Source organism: Mobula birostris, chromosome 9 (assembly GCF_030028105.1).
Source record: "Mobula birostris isolate sMobBir1 chromosome 9, sMobBir1.hap1, whole genome shotgun sequence".
NCBI lineage: Eukaryota > Metazoa > Chordata > Chondrichthyes > Myliobatiformes > Myliobatidae > Mobula > Mobula birostris.
Genome location: NC_092378.1, coordinates 6,855,161 through 6,862,838, shown reverse-complemented (window position 1 = coordinate 6,862,838; position 7,678 = coordinate 6,855,161). Strand labels below are relative to the sequence as shown.

The following is a 7,678-nucleotide window of genomic DNA, read 5'->3' as shown; positions in this document are numbered from 1 at the left end:
TTGTTCTGAATATGTACAGGAACATTAAAACCATCAAAAGTTAATCTACACATACTGCCCTTAAACCAAGTAAATGCATTTGGATACCTTTTCAGCTAATTTTCAGAAAACTAGGTCTACAGAAAAATACCAAACATTTACCGCATCTTCTACTGAAAGTGAGAAACCCATTCACAGAAAAATGTAAAATGCAGTGTGTAGAAATTTTGGTGGTTTTTAAATTCAAACTTAAGACAAAATGAAAACAAGTACAGAGATTTCAGTTTCAATTACAAGAAAAAAAAAGAGAACCTGGTCTATATACTAACTGTATTCAGATTGTCTAGTACTGTGTTCAATTAGGTAAAAATCTTAGTATTTGGCAGTCCCAAATAAATAGTCTGCATTAAAATACAACCATTCCTCTCCTCAAATGAGGTAACAGAGGCATATAAAAACATAATACAGGACAAGTCCTTTCACTAAAATTAAAATTTCAAGTCCAAAATACTATGTTTTGGTATACAAAACAAAAAAAAGTTCTTCTACAAAAAGTAGTGTTTGTCACATATTTATATTGCTGAGAATTTTATGTCCAACGTGAAGTGAACGCTTGTTTAAAAATATCCCAAATTAACCACATCTGGATTTTATGAACATTAAGATGTTTCTATATTAAAACTATAATGGGAGATTAACTAAAGGTCCAGATGTATGGGAAAATTATACACGTTGGAATTTATCAAGTCAATATATCACAACATACAGCCAAAATGATTCAACATCAAGAAACAATGAGAACTTGCATAATTTACACAACCATAGGCTCCATTTAACAGTTTATTACAACACTAATAGTACATCTACTTTGATGAACTGAAACTGAGCTGCTTACAGTCATTATTTGAACATTTAACATTTTTATAACAATTTTGGAAACAAGATGAAAGAACTATAAAAACAGTAAAGCTAACGACTTTTAATTGTTTACACGTCATGTACGTCTAACGCTTAGAATACGAAGAATTGCCAAAGCTTTTAGTAACTTATAAGTCACACAGGTTGTGTCCAAATAAAATGGTTAATCAAGCAACATAAAAGAAAATATCGAGCAATCAGTTACCATTACAGTGGATTTGCTTTATTCGTTACTGTTGCTCCATTTAACCACGTAGCCTGAGAATTCCTGTTCAACCATGAAATTCCAACAGATGGATAAAGGGCAGTCTTTTCTGTGAAGAGCTTTGTTGTTTCTTTAATCTGGAGACGTTTCTCTTCAGACAGCTGTAATGTGTCAAAATTCATGATGTAGATTTTGTTCTTCCCTGACAACGACTGTGCATATTTTACATCATACAAAATATACCTCAGTAAATCATACATGTGCATTAATATTGGTAACTCGAACAGCTCATTTCATTAGAATTTGAATGCAGCAGACTAAAGAAATTCTTTCAGCATCCTTAGAAACTTCTTCAGATTCTGCCCACACGTTCCCAAAAAGATGACAATATGCATTTTCAAGACCAATATTATATTACACATTAGAAAATTTAACAGAGGTAGTTTTCAATCACAATTAGAAATGACACGAGAAAGCTTTATAGACTCAAAAACATTTTAAACGTGAAAACGGAGCCCGAGTGTGACTTTTCACCCACTAACTGTAAATTAAGCATCTGCTTGTCAACTAAGACCAAATGCATCTACCCAAGTTTTAAGTGCATTATTTCAAGATTGTTAGTGGGAACAGCCACATTTTCTTATTGCAAGAGATAGATTTAATTAAACTAATGCATTAAGATATTTTGCTGGTTATAGAACCCTCTCTCTTAAAGGTATGCACCCACTGTTTGTTTTCAAGAATAAGAGATACTTAGTGGGTAAGGAAACCAGAAGATATCCAACTGCAGCCACAAGAAAACGTCATAGGATAATTCTGCCTTGGGTCAAAGGTCACAAGTGGGCTCGTTTACTTCAAAAAAGTACCTTCCTAACAGGAAAATTTCAGGACAAACTGATAAATGTCTGTGGCAAAGTCAATGTACTTAAATTTATAAGGATCAAGTTTGCATATAATAGCCAGACATTGATTACTCCAAGCTAAACTTAACGTTATTTTAATTAAGTTTCATTTAAATTATTTATCTTAAAAGTTATAAAATAATTTAATTTGTTTAACAGCCATTTTTCTCCATGGACTATAATTCACTCTTCCCAAAAACTACTTACAACCACTGTCAGCATCCTTAGCCAAAATAAGCAATTGTTCCACTATAAATTCCATTCAATAGGATATGTAAAGATACACAGTGGAACTAAGCTTGAAAAATAACTGCTAAAAGCACCCATTATGTAAAAATAGTTTATCATGCACCATGTTTTGACTCAAATTGCCCAGAAGCTTTACATCAAGTATGTCAGAGTACGTCTTTTAATTTTTAAAGCTTATCCAGCCTTAAGCAGCATTTTTAATGGTATATATCAAGCTGTCTTAGCTTAAATAAGCATTAAAACATTAAACTGATACAGGATATTAAACATTCAAGGCCATACAAAGATTACTTTAAAAAAAAAATACCAATAGATTTGCAAGAATCAAGAAACGTTGCAATGCCATATCCACCAACAGTAGGTTTTCAGACTTCACTTGAAACACGCTATAAAAATTTAACACTTAGGTAATGTCCATGAGACACTATTTCCCTTAGTCTGCTTTACAACCCTTCATCTCTCACATTGCATTCAACCTCAATCCACTGTCCCACCATCCCTCGACATTTGTTTAAATTGCACCAACATGGATTAATTTTGAAAGCAATTGTTACACTGCAGAATTTTAAAATTATGGTAAATTCAAATCAAAGCATTGTTTAAGAGACACCAAGTAAAGCTATTCTTTGAATTTGACAATATTGGCATTGATGAAATCACAATTACTAAGTATAAACTTGGAATTGTGGCATGAATGAAGTGTAAATATTAATTAATTGCATAGATATCTCATCAAGATGAACATAAATGGCTAATCCTAAACTAAAACATGAAGTTGCCAGTACTCTTGTGGATTGAAAGGGCTTTGAAGTGCCCCCTCAATGCACCCTGAGACCACCTGAAGCAAGCATGCCCAAAACAGAATACTGTCAGTTCATTTGCTTGATTTTGTACTGAATATATTTAATAACATAAAACAAGTTCATTTTTTGTTAAGCACCTGAAATAGACTCCTGTATGCTTTACCCTAACCATAAAGATGCTGGAAATCCAAAGCAACACACAAAATGCTGGAGGAGCTCAGAAGGTCCGTCAGTATCAATGGGGGGGGGGGGGGGGGGAGAAATAAACAGTTGTCATTTCCGGCTGAGATAGTTCACCAGGACTTTCTAATCACCCTGTTTCTATTTTTTGTTTCAAATGTGTCATCACCCATGTGAAAAATAAACCTGCTCTCAATAACTTTCTTAACCCCAGTGACAAAAAAAAGCAAGTAACTTGACCAGGATCAATTGTTTCAACCCCATAACTGATTCTATATCAGGCAAAGCTTCCTATATTTATTGCAAAAATAATGTCTGATTTTCAATATTCTTGATCTGCAATTAGAAATACTGATATCTAGCTGATAAGGCACAGACAACTACCATTTTGTGTTATTCACTGTGCAAATTAGGTTTCAATGGGAAATTGAGGCCTTTCCAGCTTACAGTGTAGTCAGATAAAAAAAAACTAGAATAAAATACAAATCTTGAAGACAATTATAATCCTGTAATATTAAGCTAAAACAATAGAGCGAATTTCTTATTGTGGGAAAGAATACCTTAGGAAAGGGTGAACATGTTGGTTCTATAAGCCTCGGAGCTTATAAAAGGTGATTTTCTTAATTGTATTCATTAAACAAGAGTAAATACCTCCCTCAATAGTCTTAGACCAGAAGATAATTTCAAAATGCACAGCCAATTTAAACAGAAATTACAAGTAATTTTTCTCAAAGGATTCTTGCCCCAGGAATATTCTTCAATTATATTTAAAGGCATGAATATATATATGAAATAAAGAAAATAAATCAGCAGGGGAAACAAAAGTGGCTTAGGAGATCTGATTGACAGCAGGTTTTAGGTAGCTTGAATGTATTTCAGTATGCTCATATATCAGCAAACATTTCACAAATATATATTATAGGCAATAAATTAAGTTTAAAAAGAATGTAAATGACAACTTTTAAGTGTATGATCTGATGGAAGTAAGCCAGGGAAACCAGCATCATTTTTATTTATGTTATTTAGGTTTGTGGAAGTTACTTTGATATGATTGGTTTCTCAATTTAGTTGAACTACAAGAATGCTTTCATGGAAAATATATTCATAATAAAAATGCAGTCACATGCAACTTGTAAATAAACTCTACCAAAACAATAGGCCAGAATCTTCAGTTATTGGAAAGAAAAGAAAACAGCATCTGCAGAGAGAAAAGGTACAAGTCACTGTTTCAGGTAAAGAACCTGCTTCATAGCAGTCCTAATGCACAGATACCACTCAAACTGCTTTTAACTTTTGCCTCCACAGATGCTGCTTAACCTTGAGTTATTCCAGCATTGTTTTTGTTCCAGATTCCAATATCTACATCTAGTCTCGTCAATGGCTCAATAGAGAACTATAGTCTCATTACAGTACAGAAGTTAACTTGCTTCCAACTTCTGTGCTCACACATTACAAAACTGTAGCGAGCAACTCAAATGCTAGTGCATCTGGCTAGCCGATTCACAGTATATGTGTCTTAAATCAATTTAGATCAGCATTAACTAGTATATGGGCTTAGGCTATAATCTTTTGAATTAGTGTTTTTTTACACTGCCCCACCATTTTTAATGTTCTGAATTTTCAGTACATGATCTTAATATTCAAATTCATGACTGTTTTAAAATATTTCTGATCACACATCTAAAAGCAGCTCATAGGCAATGATTGAAGATCTGATGCCCAAGGCCAAAACAATGTTTTTAAGCTATGTAGATTCAGTAAAATATTGGCAGTGAGCAAGTTTATAAATCCGTTAGACCAGACCATTATGAAATACTGTTTTAAAATGCAGCTATCAATGATTAATCCTGCAGCCATGAAATATTATCCACAACTTGCTTAATCAAGTGAAACATTTTCTAGAAGTAACTCATCCAATGTGTACAATGTGAAATGACCATTACAATAACAATGGGCAAAATATAATTTACAGATTGCAAATGCTTAATGTTTCAAAGCACATATTTAATAATCTACCCACACCGAAGGAAATTCTTAAATCCTTCGAGTTATTTTTGAGCGGAGAAGTTGAAGATTATGAGAAACAGACTTTATACTGTACTTTGACTAAAGTGTCCATAGAAACAGTTTTTTTATAATATTTCTACAAAGTCTTGAAAACTGACTTTGTGCAAATTTTATTTTTGGTAAAGATGTGCCAGAACTACTGGTCCGCCTTTGTAAGGCTGCATTTGGTGAGAGCGGAAATGGAACAATTTTGCTAAAGACGTTTATGAAATTACCTCTACTACCAATTAGTAAAACAAAAAGGTTTGAATATCAACCTCTTGGAGATATGTTACACAGAATACCAGTGGCATGATAAAAAGTTCTTTCTCTATAGCTATAAAATCTTAGTATGCACCACCCACCTTAAACTCCCAAGTTTTAATCCTTGCTATTTTAATTGGTCTTTTCAGCCGTTAACTGCTTTAAAAACACCAATGACATCAAGTACTGCAAAGTGGGATTTAAGACTGGTGTGTGAGATGGCGCACAAGACTTAGATTTTCCAAACTATCTTTGTAATATTCAAGTTTCTTCTTGCTATCTAATAATCTCATTCTTTTGTTTCAGGCATAAATAAAATCCAGCTGGTAACCGTATAACCCATCTCTAGTGACTTAACCTACAGCAGCCAGTCAAATGGGTAGGCATACACTGTAACAATGAAAACTTATGGGCAAATACAAATGAATCAATCCACTGATAAGTTGTATAATACTTAAAAGCATGTACCTTTCAGTTTTACTTTTGTCCATTTATGCTAACTTTGAATGAAATCAACAGCTAATTCACAAATGGCTTGAGAAAAAGCTAATGATAGCCAACAGATTTGAAGGAATTCCACGCAATGGCAATAAGGCAAGCATTAAATGTCATAAACTCGGTTGTTTTCACCACATAATTTTTTAATCCATGCTGGAACAATCAACCAGAGGGAGATGGCTGTGCTGCAATGTGTTGAAAGTAAACTTCCATTAAATGAATAAGCCAACATATCAAACTACTTCCAACAATTTTTATTAAATTCAAAATTTGGAAATATGGCAAATCCACAACCTGGGATCTTAATATAGGAAATAAGGACTCATGATGATTGCTTAAGTGTTAATCAAAATTTTAAAAACCCTCAAAAATAAACTCTTGATATCAACAATGGAAATAATCAGCTGTCCAGCTTTTACAATGCAATCTCTTTGCCATGTCACACCTTTAAAGACACACCAGAATTATAAAATTCTTCAAATAAATATGTACATTAATTCAATCACTTTAAACAACTAAAACCGTGTTCTAGGCTATTAGTATTTTTGAAGCTTTTGCAAAACATTTGAAGTTTTTCTTTAAAGAAACAAGTATATATTTGTTGGTTGAAGAGAATACAACCAATAGGCAAACAACTGTCCTCCTTCTAGGCCATGTTTCTAGCGAAACAAAATTGGGGACAAGTACAGAATTCAACTGATTAAGTCATTAAAATAAAGGCTTGAAGCAAAAATCCAACTATGATCACAAAACAATGCAATTAATTTCTATTCCACCAGAAATGGTAACCAACTCAACCATTAACTAAGCTCCAAGGATTATCAAAACATTCATAATTCACAGATATAATTAGGAACCAACTGAAAGCCAAGAACATAAGGATTTGAATTTTAAGACTTTAAAATTACAAGAGGGATAATTAATGAATTTAACTTGTAGTGACCACATTCAAGATATTACAAAGCAATTTTTTCCCGCACCCATTTGACAGATAATTTTAAACGATACTATACAGGTAACAGTAAAGCAGCATCTTACAATGTTTACAGAATGCACATCTTTTTTAAACAATAGGAATATTTTGCACAAATCTCCGATTTTCAAATCAGTGTGGATAGCTTCTGATGCACATTGCTTGGCTTAATTTTTTGCATTCAAAACCACCATTAATAATCTATTCACATTTTTTAAAGCAAGAGATCCCTAAATAGTTGCTAAAGATGAAATAGAAATTTTCTGCAACTTTGTGAGAATGGCATACTACAAAACTGATAACCCCTCCCAGCAAACTAGACAAATTTTCCTCAATAAAAATGGAATTTGATACAAGCACATCATGAAAAGTGTAAGGTGCAAAAAAAGTAAATTAAATAAGGATGTCTCCTCAAAACAGCTTTAAACATTTAAATCTCTAGACAGCTGAAAAGAATGGAAGCACCAGATTGTCTAAAGCAAAGGAACCAGATTTTATTTGAAAATTAGATCAGTGAAGATGAAATTAATTCTTGCAAGCTACACGGGTAAGCAATTATAGGACAACAGTAACTGAGTGAAAGGCCAAAAAGGGAAACAAAGGAAGGATAGGCAATGTAAGACAGAGAAAATGATAACTTTGCAAGATTCAACTTAGAAGC

General features: G+C 33.0%; 1 protein-coding gene across 1 annotated transcript in view; it reads right to left on the bottom strand.

Annotated features, from left to right (window-relative positions):
• Positions 1–806: 806 nt before the first annotated feature.
• Positions 807–7,678, bottom strand: part of cpsf6 (cleavage and polyadenylation specific factor 6) — a 33,473-nt gene continuing 26,601 nt past the window's right edge. The window contains exon 10 of the mRNA XM_072267448.1: positions 807–1,263. The gene's annotated coding sequence lies outside the window, so the exon portion shown is untranslated. The remainder of the gene's footprint in view (positions 1,264–7,678) is intronic.